This window comes from Eptesicus fuscus, chromosome 7 (genome assembly GCF_027574615.1).
Source record: "Eptesicus fuscus isolate TK198812 chromosome 7, DD_ASM_mEF_20220401, whole genome shotgun sequence".
In the NCBI taxonomy this organism is placed as follows: Eukaryota; Metazoa; Chordata; class Mammalia; order Chiroptera; family Vespertilionidae; genus Eptesicus; species Eptesicus fuscus.
The window spans coordinates 73,054,760-73,067,686 of record NC_072479.1 but is presented as its reverse complement, the minus strand read 5'-3'; the positions used below and the strand labels follow the sequence as shown (position 1 = coordinate 73,067,686).

Sequence of the window (12,927 nt, the reverse complement as noted above, 5' to 3'; positions counted from 1 at the left end):
CATTTATACATGAAACACTTTACTTTCATAAATACAAAAAAAAAGATATTTCCATTTTGGAAAGAAAAAAGTGTATTTTTTTTATTTTAGAAAATTTATTTTATCTGCTATAAAATACCGATAGCAAATTCCAGACATTTGAATATACACTTAGGTTTGACCTCATGCTTGGTTGTCATGAACAAGGAGTGCCCGTGACCCCTTGCAATGTAAAAGATTTTGAGAACCTCACTTTGGGGCACATTTTATAAGGAACTAATTATAGACAGAGGTAGGAGCCCAAGCTAAATCTACATCACTTAATGGTGTCTAGCTTCTGTAATTAAAATCCTAATAGCTTTCAAGAAGCTTTTAGTCATAGTATTTTGGTTTCTATTAAGTATAGAGTAAAATGTCATTCTTCAGCCTTCTGAGAAAAGCAGGTAGAAGCCAGTTATCTGATCCATAGATCTACAATCATAAGAGGAAGCAATGATTTAGTGTCAGACATGGATGTCAGTGTTAGAACTAATAGGTACCATATCATCCAGAACTCAGCCGTGGCTGTCAGTGTTCTATTAGCCAGTTTCTCTGCAGGGTCCCTACCGTGTCCTACAGCTGCCACTGCACTGTGCTCTCTCCAGCTAGATTGGGAGCTCCTCAAGAGGGTTGAGTGGTCTAGTCCAAGCATTTCCACCGATAATCCCTGGTCAGGGCACGTACAGGAATCAACCGATGAATGCATAAAAAAATAAATGGAACAGCAAATCGATGTCTCTCTCTCTCTCTCTCTCTCTCTCTCTCTCTCTCTCTCTCTCTCTCTCTCTTCTCTCTCTCTCTCTCTCTCCCTCCCTCCCTCCCTCCTTTACCCTCTCTGTAAAAGTCAAGAAGAAAAAAAAAAAAGCTGGACATAATTAAACTCATAAGCTGATTTATGGAAGGGCTTGCCAGTATACTCACTTGAATTACAGGATATCCTTGATAACAACCAACTATACAATGTACTTTTTGTTCCATTTTAGGTATTTTTTCTCTCCTATACTTTTTTACAAATAAAACCAGAATTGTGTTCTAGAGATCGTAAGACAATAAAATGGTATGGCCCTGTTTGATCTGATCTTAGATAACAAGCTGTTCAGGTATGTATTACAAAGATCACTAGCACTAAGAAACGTTTTTTCTGCCTTTTTGTACTATGGTGTTATAATGAGGTGGATGCCTCCTGGACTTTCTCACAGTTACAGTAGTCAAGTAGTGCGTGTGTTTAACACAATGTCTGAGTTTGATGAGTCACATGGTATGTCTGCTTTTAGCTGGGAACAGAGTTCTTTGGTCACTTGTGATGGTCAAAAAGTCTCTTGGGAGAGTTGACTTAAAATAACTAAAAGTAACTCATAGCTACTTATATCTTAAAATTATAAACTTGATGATACCATGTTTTAATTTTAGTCTAATCTAATTTTTGCCCTCAAAAAGGACTGCTGCTTCAGCAAGTGGTTTTTATTTGAAGAGGAACCATAAACAAAATAACACAGTAATTTTCAAATTAAAATTAAGAAATAGAAAAGAAATTTGTAAAGTGGCAGGCTCCACATAGGTCTCTCCTGAAGCTATGATGAAGAAGCTTTGAATATTTTGAATGAATGGGAAATTAAAATAGGAGTTTATATTTTCAATTAAAGTCATGTTTTAGAAATTTGCATTTTACATTCTCCTTTAAACTCATCTATTTTCAAGTGTAATTTTGTGTGAATGTCGGTCTGTTTCTTTCTCTCTCTCTCATTTCTATTAGAAGCTCACTTTTAAGATGAGCACATTTGTTATAGTTGGACTGCTGAGTGATTTATGTGTTCAGGCTGCTTCCCAAAGCTTGCTCCTCCCCTTTCCTTAACCAGCATGTCACACCACCTCTCACCACTCATCGTTTTCCTGCCCTGTCCATTTATTGGTTGTTCCCGGTCATACCAGGTCTTCACCTTTTAGCACAAAATAGGCATTTTTGGCTATACTCGTGTTTTGTTCCTTTAGAACAGACTAAGTAGGAGTAAAGGAAAGGGGGGATATTCTTTAAAGCTAGAACATTTATTTAGTCTCTTCTTATGATTTTGGAGTCATTTTCTTACCTTGAATAGGACTTGAAGTTAACTTAGGTAAGTAAGATTTATGCTGCCTGCTTTTTTATTTTGATAAGGGCCTTTGAGTTACCAGTAGAAAAGCTAATTAAAGAAGAGAGTGACAGTTTGTGAATACCAAAAATCTCTCCCTGAAAAGAGGTGTAAGAGATGACTGAAAAAAAGTAATTCCCATTTGTCTCATGGTTTGTCTTTAGTTTTAATCCATGACTTCAAACTCTTTTTGCTGTTCTTTATAACCCTCCACAAAACCAGAATAAGAATTTGGCTCATAGGAAAAAGATCCAAGTTCAGTGGTACCTAGAAAAACAAACAAACACCTGTCACCCTGGCTGGGTGGCTCAGTTAGTTGAGCATTGTCCCGTGCACCAAATGGTCCCACAATTCCTGGTTAGGACACATTCCTGGCTTGTGGATTCTATCTCTGGTTGGGGTGCATATGGAAGGCAGCCGATGTTCCTCTCTCCCTCCCTTTCTCTCCCTCCCTCCCTTCCTCTTTCCTTCCCTCTCCTTCTCCTTCCCTCTCCCTCTCCCTGTCTCTCTTCTTCACCTTCTCCCTCTCCCTTCCTGGTTCTCTGAAGTCAATAAAAACAAATCCTAGAGTAAGAATTTAAAAAACAACACTCTGCTGAAAAGTACACATTGATTCTCTTTTACTGTTCCTATGTCTACTCACACACAACTACTCTTAAATACTTTTTTCTTATTATAAAAATGATTATTTCCCTCGTGGGAAAATTTAAAAAAAAATGATAGAGGACAAAATTGAAATAGTCTATAATTTACCCCCTTTTTTTCATATAGTAGAGTGCATATTTCACATAAAGATAGAACTTTGTATCTTGTTTATATAGCATTATTTCTCAGGCTGTTAAAGTTTTTTGAGGGAAATTTTTTTCACTATTATTTCTATGTCATTTCTTGCTGTCATCATCATTTCATCAATCATTTTACCTAATTTTAAACATTTGTTCTGCTTGTTATTTTAAACAATGCATTGATTTAAAAAACTATAAATCTTTGCTGTAATTTTGATTACAGTACATGTTAGGATAGATTCCTAAAGGTGGAATTATTATGTCAAAAGATAAAAAATCTTTGTTTCTTGATAGAAATTGCCATAATCCCTACTAGAAAGGATTACATCTCTGCCAGTTAACATAAGCACAGAGAGTGATATTATCAAGATGGTGACATAGGCCATTCCCAACTTAATCCCCCTCACAGAAGATGAACTAGCAACTATCTGTGCAAGACACCACAATCCAGGGGTGAGGCTGACACACCTCCCACCCCAGACCTCCTACAGCCTTGCTTGAATACTGATAAGCAGCCTTTTTTTTTTTAAAAAATATATTTTATTGATTTTTTACAGAGAGGAAGAGAGAGGGACAGAGAGTTAGAAACATCAATGATAGAGAAACATCGATCAGCCGCCTCTTGCACAACCCCCACCGGGGATGTGCCCGCAACCAAGGCACATGCCCCCGACCGGAATCGAACCTGGGACCTTTCAGTCCGCAGGCCGACGCTCTATCCACCGAGCCAAACCGGCTTCGGCTGATAAGCAGCCTTTTTAAGTACAGTCCCTATCCCTCTATAACCAGGGATCCTGACATGACTCTGAGCAGCTTTGGAGTCTAGTCTATGTTACCACCCAGCTATGGAGCCTACCCTATAGCCCTTCTGTGCAGCAGAACCCAACCTATGGCCTTGCCCAGTTGTTGAACACAGCCTGCGGCCTCATTCAGGCAGAGAGCCAGCCAGTGACCCCACCCATTTGCAGAATATAGCATGTAACATCACCTGATGTGGGGGCTTGGACAGCAACCCTAGCCCATCCATGGAGCACAGTCTCTAGACCATTAAATGCAGGATACAACTGGAGGCCCTTCCCAACCAAAGAACCTGGCTAGTCTAATAGTAGAGCATAGCCAATGGCCTGCCTGATCACAAAGCCCAGCCTGAGGCCTTGCCCAACTTCAGAACACAGCCTGTGACCCTGTTTGATTACATAACAGCCAGAGGCCCCCCATCTGACCTCAAAGCCCTGCCTGCGACCCTGTCTCAGCATGGAGTCCAGCTAGCAGCACCATCTGGTCAGGGAGCACTGCCAGGGATCCCACCCAACCAGGTATGATACAGAGATCAGGCCACAGCCATGTCAATCATGGAGTCCAAACAGTGGCATCATCCTACCCAGGAACACTGCCAGCTTCCCTACCCAATCAGGGAACCTTCCCAGTGGCCTTGTTTGAATGTGGAGCTCAGCCAGCAAGTTCATCTAACTGCACAGCCCAGTCACAACAATCCTCCTGACTTTAGAACATGGGCAGTGGCCTCACCCAAGTAGAGACCCCGATAGAAAGTCCTGCTTGCCCACAGGCACTACCTGTACCCCAAGCGGAGCTGTCTGGTGAAGGTCTTTCTCTGCCAACGAAAACCTGTAAAGTTTGGAGGAGGAGACCACTTACCTAAATGTGTAGATACCAACACAGGGAATCAAAAAACACAAAAAAATCAGGTAAACATGATACCATTAAAGGAAACTAGGAAAACTCTAGTAACTGACCCCAAGGAAAGGGAGATCTATAAACCATCTGACAAAGAATTCAGAATAATTCTCTTAAGCAAGTCCAGCGAACTTCAAGAAGATAGAGAACTAAATAAAATAAGGAAAGCAATGTGTAAACAAAATGAAAACTTCAACAAAGTGATAGAAACTATAAAAAAAATCAAACAGAAATCTTACACCTGAAGAATACCATGAAACTGAATTCAGTTAAGAGCTTCAACAGCAGACTTGACCAAGCAGAAAAAAATAATCAGTGAACTAGAAGATATGTCATTTTAAATTATCCAGTCATAGGAGCAAAAAGAAAAGGAATGAAAAAAAAAAAGTAGAGAAAGCCTATGGACTTATGAGATAGGATTAAGAAATATAAGTATGCATTATGGGAATCCCCGAGAAGAGGAAGAGAAAGCAATATTTAAAGCAATAGTGTATGGGTGGTAAATATACAATGCAATATACAGATCATGTATCATAGAAATGTACACTTGAAACCTATAGATCCTATTAACCAATGTCACCCCAATAAATTCAACTAAATAAATAAAATAAAGTAATAATGACTGAAAACTCCCCAAACTTGGGGAGAGAAATGGATATCCAGATTCAAGAGTCCCAATAGACTTCAAATTGGTTGAAGCTAAAAAGGGTAATATTTATGTATGGAATCTTAAAAACAAATAAACTTTAAAGTTCAGAAGAATTTTTAGTAATTATTTGGATTAACATACCCAAGTCGTCTGCCGTTAATAGCATTACTATGGCCAAATAAGCTTTTGGAAACTCAACCATTAAAGTATATTTTGTCTGCAGGAAAAATATATCTCTTTCTAAAACAATACTGAAAATAAAAGTGATAATGTTAACTTCTGCACCATTGCACCATCACCACCAGGGTTATGACTCACACAAAAAGAAAAAGTATCTATGAATTCACTCTTCTGGACTAGTGAATAGGGCACACAACAAATGTAGAGAGTCACATTAACTAATTGAAAACAAAACAAAAGCTTTTGATACTAAATGCAGTCACTAGATTATAAATTGGATGTCTGTTGCCTCATAAGAATTGCAGCATCTTGTGAGAAAAGTGATTAGTTCTTCTCCAGAACACTTTTTTTTCTACCCTATTTATACCCCCAAGTCAATATTAACTTCTAATACAGCTTCTACAAATACCTCTTTTTTTTACTTCAGGTCTTTCAGTTTTAGAAACTGCTATGCACTTTTTGATACATTTCTCTCCTCCCTCCGTTAAAAGCAATCTAATTTGTCAAATCAAGTAGGTATAAGACTAGGAGAATTAGGGAATATGCACTAGAGACAACATTTATAAACTAATTTAGGATAGCAGCCCAAGGCAGGAGGGGTGATCCAGGAAGACTGAGCAGGGAAGGGAAGAAAATTAATCATTTTTGCCATTTAATATGAGTCAAGAGATGTTTTAAAATACTTTCTCACATAATTTGTTGATTTATCAAACACCTCACATTTCTCTGTGCCAGGCACAAAGTCCTTTACAAGTATTAACTTTCCTAATTCTTAAAAGTCTTGTATTAGCATAATCAGCATGTGCACAGTTGACCATTGTTATCTTTATTGTCGTCTACAGAAAAGTGAAGCATAGAACTTTTAAGTAATTTGCTTAAAGTCACACAGCTAGTGAGTGTCTGGGCCAAAATTCAGATCCAGGCAATCTGGCCCTGCATCATTGTGCTCTGCCACCATCGAAGCATCACATCAAGGCTGTACAGTTGGCATGCATTATCTCCATTTTATTTTATTATTTTTTAAGAAATTGTTGTTGTTGTTAAAATATACTTTTATGAATTTCAGAGGGGAAAGGAGAGGGAGAGAGAGATAGAAACATCAGTGATGAGAGAGAATCATTGATCAGCTGCCTCCTGTATGCCCCCCCACCGGGGGTCGAGCCCACAACCTGGGCATGTGCCCTTGACTGGAATCGAACCCGGGACCCTTCAGTCTACAGGTCAACGCTCTATCCACTGAGCCAAACCAGCTAGGGCCATTATTTCCATTTTAGAGATGAGAATCCTGAGTCTAGTTAAATAACTCAGACAAGATCAGCCTTAAACTTACTCTTCCCTACCAATTTAGCTGTTCTGATACTACCTATCCTTACCAAGAAATGATAGGACCATTTACCCAGTCTTTCAAATCTGAAACCCAGAGATAATTTTAGATTTCACTCTTTCCAGCTGAGACCTTCTTTTAGTCTCTTCTGCTAGTATCTTAAAAGGATCATAGTCTCAGTGTTTACAGGAAGCAGATAATAAAGCTTACAGGTAACAATATGAGTGAAGGAAGGTGGGCATGAGGGGGTAGAAAGTTGGTGGACTGTGGCTGGATGTGGTAATGCTAGGAGGCTGATGCTTCTCTGTTCCAGCTATTTCCAGTCAAGAATGTGGGCTCATATTTGATTGATGTCATTGTTTAAGAGGAACCAGAAATTTGAATTTTTATATGAAATCTTTCCATTTTTAAATCATAATACAAGCCAAACAAAATATGGCTTCAGGCTGTCAGTTTGTAACCCATGACTATTTATTACTGAGTCCCCCTAAGAACCGCTAGCAGGGTCGCCTAAGACCATCGGAAAACACAGATATTTACATTATGATTCATAACAGTAGCAAAATTACAGTTATAAAGTAGCAACGAAAATAATTTTATGGTTGGGGGTCACCACAACATGAGGAACTGTATTAAAGTATCGAGGCATTAGAAAGGTTGAGAACTACAGCCTAACCTCATTTACATTCCTCTCTAGCCTAATCTACTCCCTAATTGGCACCCACCTTATAATAGCGGAATCTATACAAGTGGTAATCAGATAGGATTTTAGGGTTGGTTAGGAGGATTAAATGCATTAAAACATGTAAAAGAGATCTTGGTACTTGGGTAAGCACTCAATAAATGTTTTTATGAAAAGCCTTATCTGACTCCCATTTATGCTCAAGATAATTTTTTAACATGGCAAGAAAAAGGGGAGGGGTATTTTATCATGATTCCCGTCTCACCTTCATCTTCTGCTGTTTCACTAAATGTACTTAAGCCATTCTCTACACTCAAGTGTGCCAGTCTACTTCATGCCCTTACACCTCTCCTCCTCTGGAGAGCTGATTTCTCCTTTCTTTGTGTTCCCATAAGATTATGAACCTCCTTAAGAGAAGAGACTATATATATATATATATATATATATATATATATACACACACACACACACACACATATATATATATACACTATGTGCTAGCACTGCACAAAGTACTGAGAATAGGAAGACTTATATATAGGAAGACTTATTTTATATATATATATATATATTATATATATATATATATATATATATATATATATAAAGTCTTCCTATATATAAGTCTTCCTATTCTCAGTACTTTGTGCAGTGCTAGCACATAGTGTATATGTACAATAAATGTTGGATGGGAGTCATGCAACTAGAAAAAGTTAGGACTGGGACTGGAACGTTCACTTGGCTGTGAATTTCTTCCTCTTTGCTTTTTAATTTGATTTATTTATTGATTTTAGAGAAAGAAGAAGAAGAAAGAGAGAGAGAGAGAAACATCAATTTGTTGTTCCACTTATTTATGCATTCATTGGTTGACTCTTAATATATGCCCTGACCAGGGATGCAACCACAACCTTGGTGAATCGGGATGATGCTCTAACCCAGTGGTCTGCAAACTCATTAGTCAACAGAGCGGCAAACCGCGGCTCGCAAGCTGCAGTTTGCCAACCACTGCTCTAACCAACCCTAGCTCCCTTACCAGAGCTTTTACCTCTTTGGATTGCACCTCAGAGAGGAAAGAAGTTGTGGCTGTTCTAGCAGTAGGGACCAGTATATATGGTATTTAACCTAAAGACTAATTAACGCCTACGACATAATGGTTACAACTAATGATGAATTTAGGAAATTTTTTTGTAACCCAAGGTAGTACAGTAGCATTAAAGATACTCTTTCATCTGAAATGTAATATGTGAAAACTAAGGTGAAATCACCAGTTTAATAGTGTGTTTTACCAGTCATAAAGCAATTCGGTTTTCCCACTTTAGCAGTTTGATGGTAAATGGTTAGAGACACCACCTCTATTTATAGATGGCCTGAGTGCCAGATTTTTTATCGCCTTTCCCCAGGCTTGGTAAACGAAAGAATGTTGGACTTAACTATTATTGGTAGTGTCTCCATTAATGAATAGGGGAGTCTGGAGAAAACACGTGAACAGGAAATTCAAGGGCACCTGGTGTTGTTTTTATCAGTCCAGGAATTCTAGACTTGCAAATTGTATCCTGTTCTTTTTCTGGCTAAAGAAAGGGCTTTATTAAAAGACAAAGAACAGTATTAAATCCACTAGAGGAATAAATTTGCAATATAATAAGTGCCAGTCATCTAGATCATTCTTTGTAATAATTTGGTCACTTTTGTTCTTAGTTTTGTTAAATTAGAATTTTTGTAAAGCCTATTTGTGTCTGGTAACAAGAAAATATTTTTCCTTAATTTTAAAGCTCATCTCTAAAAGATGCTATTCATTCAAGAATATGGGTAGAATTTTTGGCCTTTTCTGTAATTGTACCATTCAAGTAGGGTTTGTTTCTGAAGTTTAACATAATACTAAATGATTCTCTAGTTTATAATCCAAAGGAAATTATTATATGTGAAACATTATTGAAAATCCATTAAATTTAAGTTCAGTTACTCACCATCACTTATTTATAAAATGCCTACTGTGTGTTCAGTACTTTGCCAGATGCTGTAACACTTTCATTACAAAGATAAATACACATAGGATTTGCTATGATTTGGTTTTTAAACAAGGCATATAAACTTGCATGTATGTGTAACAAGAACGGAAAAAACATACTGATCATGGTTAAATTATAGACTGTCTGGAAGTTGTTTCATTACTTGATATCCACTTCTGGATTTTGGAGTTGAACTCATTACATCTTCCTATGATGGGAGAAACCTGATCTTCTGTTTCTCCCTCTTTTATAAAGACCTCAGGTTCATAAATCTTTATCTAAAATAATTCACATTTATTTCTGTATTATTAATGCAAACAATTCCTAGTTGTTTGGAATTATTTTGAATTCCCTAACATTTTTTTATGTTTCGTAAAATTTTCCCCAAATTTTTGCTCAGTAATATTTCTGCCTATCTCTAGTCCCCCAATATTGTTTCATCCCAGTCAGCAGCAGAGGTTAATATTGGCCATCTCCAGCTACTTTAAAGTGGGCAAAATTGCCCGGGCTAGATAGCGAATAGTCTTTTTAAAAATTTATTTTAAAGATTTTGCCTTATCCTGATGCCATGAAACATTTAAATTGAATAACAATTCTCTTTTTTTCTGATGCATGCTCACTGAGAAGTCTTCTGACCCTCATTATGGCTTTGCATCCAGCTTGTCTACAAGGACAGAATGCATTTGCGAGAAGATGAAAGATCTGTTCCTTGTTACTCCATTTCTTATTGTGTAAATCAGTCAGTTGACATTGTGTCTTGTATATCAGTCTCTCCTGAACTCTCTTAGGATAGAGTAGCTTCCAGAATGTGATTGCCCTGGGACACTGGCAGTGAAGGCCAGGCCGTGCCCCTTGGCAGACGGAGCAGAGCAGCCTGTTCTAAAAGGCCCCTTGGCAGCCAGTCCACTGCCTTCCAAGACCGCACCCTGAGTCCATTATATAGCTTTCTTTTTGACTTCTGAAATATTTACTCATGGGCTATTTCTTTGTGTGTTTTTCTCAAAGGGCATTATAAAATGTTTTGTTTGCTTTTTCATCATAAACTTTTTGAAAGGAAAATATAGTCCTTGGACAATTAGAGTTGGGTCTTGACTTTTTTCCCCTCCTCATAACTGACAAACCAATTTGAAAACTCTCTATCAGCTACAGATCTGGACAAATTAGAAAGCACTCTAAAACCCCTAGGCATTGCTCTTTATTAGAACTTCTATGCCCGCCCCCACCCCAATGTTTGTTAAAAAATAAAGTAACAGGCACTTTTTTACTAGTGTTTGAAGAGAATTATGTATGAACTCAAATTTTATATGCCTAAAGAAGGCTCCCTAGAATACTATTACAAATTGTATACCTTATCACTTTTTTGAGGATTTAGGGTGAATAGTTACATATTAAAGATGCTGGGAAGTCTTGCAACAAGAAACTTGTTTAATTTTGTATAATCGGGATTTTCTCAAATTATTTGAATTCCTCAACTTCTAATCTATCCTCCCCAGCTTCCTTCCCTGCACCCCCAACCCCCCAAATCCCAATTAACAAACAGGGTTTAGGATGTCTGCTAAACACCATCCCTGTTCTATTTTCCTTCTTTGACTTTTCTGCACCTGATCCTGATACATAGAACATTAACCCAGTGATTCTGATATTTCAAAAAATGGGTTGATGGTGTTATCATCATAATGAACTAGTTCAGTGGTTGGCAAACCGCGGCTCGCGAGCCACATGCGGCTCTTTGGCCCCTTGAGTGTGGCTCAGCGTTAGAACCACTTCTTCAAAATAGACTCGCCCAGGCCGAAAACCGACTTCTGCGCATGGGCCACGAAGTTTCAGTCGCACTGTACATGTGCGCCCGCACGTGGTATTTTGTGGAAGAGCCACACTCAAGGGGCCAAAGAGCTGCATGTGGCTCACGAGCCGTGGTTTGCCGACCACTGAACTAGTTTATCAATATTAATAAGGGAAAAAGAGCAAAGGGTAGTCAGACATTGTAGGCATGGTCACCTGGGCAGCTTCACCAGGAAGCTACAGCTTCACGTTCCCCAGGGAACCACATGTCCATTCCCTGCAGATCACTGCGGAAGGGATCGAGCAAAGCGGGAGGTGGGCACATGCATAGTGAAGTCAGGGTAACATAGGGAAGGTGCTTGCTTGTCTAGCTGGGGAACAATGTATTGGCTAGGGGGTGGACCACATCAGAAACACTCAAAATCTTGAATCGTTTAAATCCCTAGACAAAAGTTCCCTCTTTCTTGCTCGAGCTTGGTCTCTTGTTCTCTCTTCTCTGTGACCTGCACTCGCCCATTGGCTCACCTGTTCTCTCTCCAAAGCCATGTGTCTTTAAGCAACCGCATGGCCCATTGCTGTGTGAACACCACAGGCAATGGACTGCAGCTGGGAACACAAGCTATGCTAGCCAGATGCTGGACTATACTATACTTTGATATGGAGCAGAAATTCTGGACAGTGGCCTTCATTCTGGCCCTGCAGAAGATAAGCTTAGACTTCTTCCATGGCAGGACAGACAGAGATGGGATCTTGGAGGGAACTCCATTAATTTTACATCATCAATAAAGCTTTCCATGAAACTCCATCCTCCTGTCGGGGCCTCAGGAAATGCTTTTCCTCGTGGCACCCCAAGAACTCCACTTCCACCGATCCTGAAACATAGAATATGAGCCCAGTGATTCTGACATTTCCAAAAATGGTTTGATAGCATTGCCTTAGATAGCGTTCCAAGAATAGCTTAGCACTTAAAAAGCATTTGGCTGTGATAATTCTTCGGTTTCATTTATTTTTATTATTTATTGTTTTTAAAAATAATACTATTATTTTTAAAGCATTTAGCACATTTAAAATATTAAACTAAGTGCCTAAAATAATGTCTTACATTTGTATAAGCCCTTATGGTTTTGTTGTGTATTATCTCAGATGGCCTGTGAACTCGGCAGAACAAATACGTAATGCCTGTCTGGGGAAAAGTGACCAGTTCAGAGCATTCTGGTGATTTGAACAAGAGCATATGATCACTTAGCAGCAGAGCCTGGATTAAATCTCTGAATTTCTGGCTTCTAGGTTCAGTAATTTCTTTTCCACAGTTGCTTATTAATCAGTCTTTATTACTTTTAGCCAATTCTTTCAGCTCTTTCCCCTCCCCCATTTGATAGGTTGAGTCATTCATTCATTAATGCCTGCTATGTGTCAGATACAGTGCTGTTGTGGTAAATACTCAAAAAAATGAATCAGGAAAAGTTTTGCCCAGAGATGCTCCTAGTTTAGTGGGATAGAGAAGTGGAGTGATAAGCACCAGTACCTGAGATACATTGGTGCAAATGCTAGAGAACACATCTGAAAAAAAGAGACTAATACAAATGTTAGGTCTCTTCTGGTAGGGCATGTTAGAGAAGTCTTCACAGTAAGGCTGTGCCTTAAAGAATCAGGGATCCTGTGAAGAGAGTTCAGGACAGG

General features: G+C 38.6%; 1 protein-coding gene across 2 annotated transcripts in view; it reads left to right on the top strand.

Moving 5' to 3' along the window:
- STK38L (serine/threonine kinase 38 like) overlaps positions 1-12,927 on the top strand; it is a 73,992-nt gene that overhangs the window by 36,535 nt on the left and 24,530 nt on the right. The gene's annotated exons all lie outside the window — the stretch shown is intronic.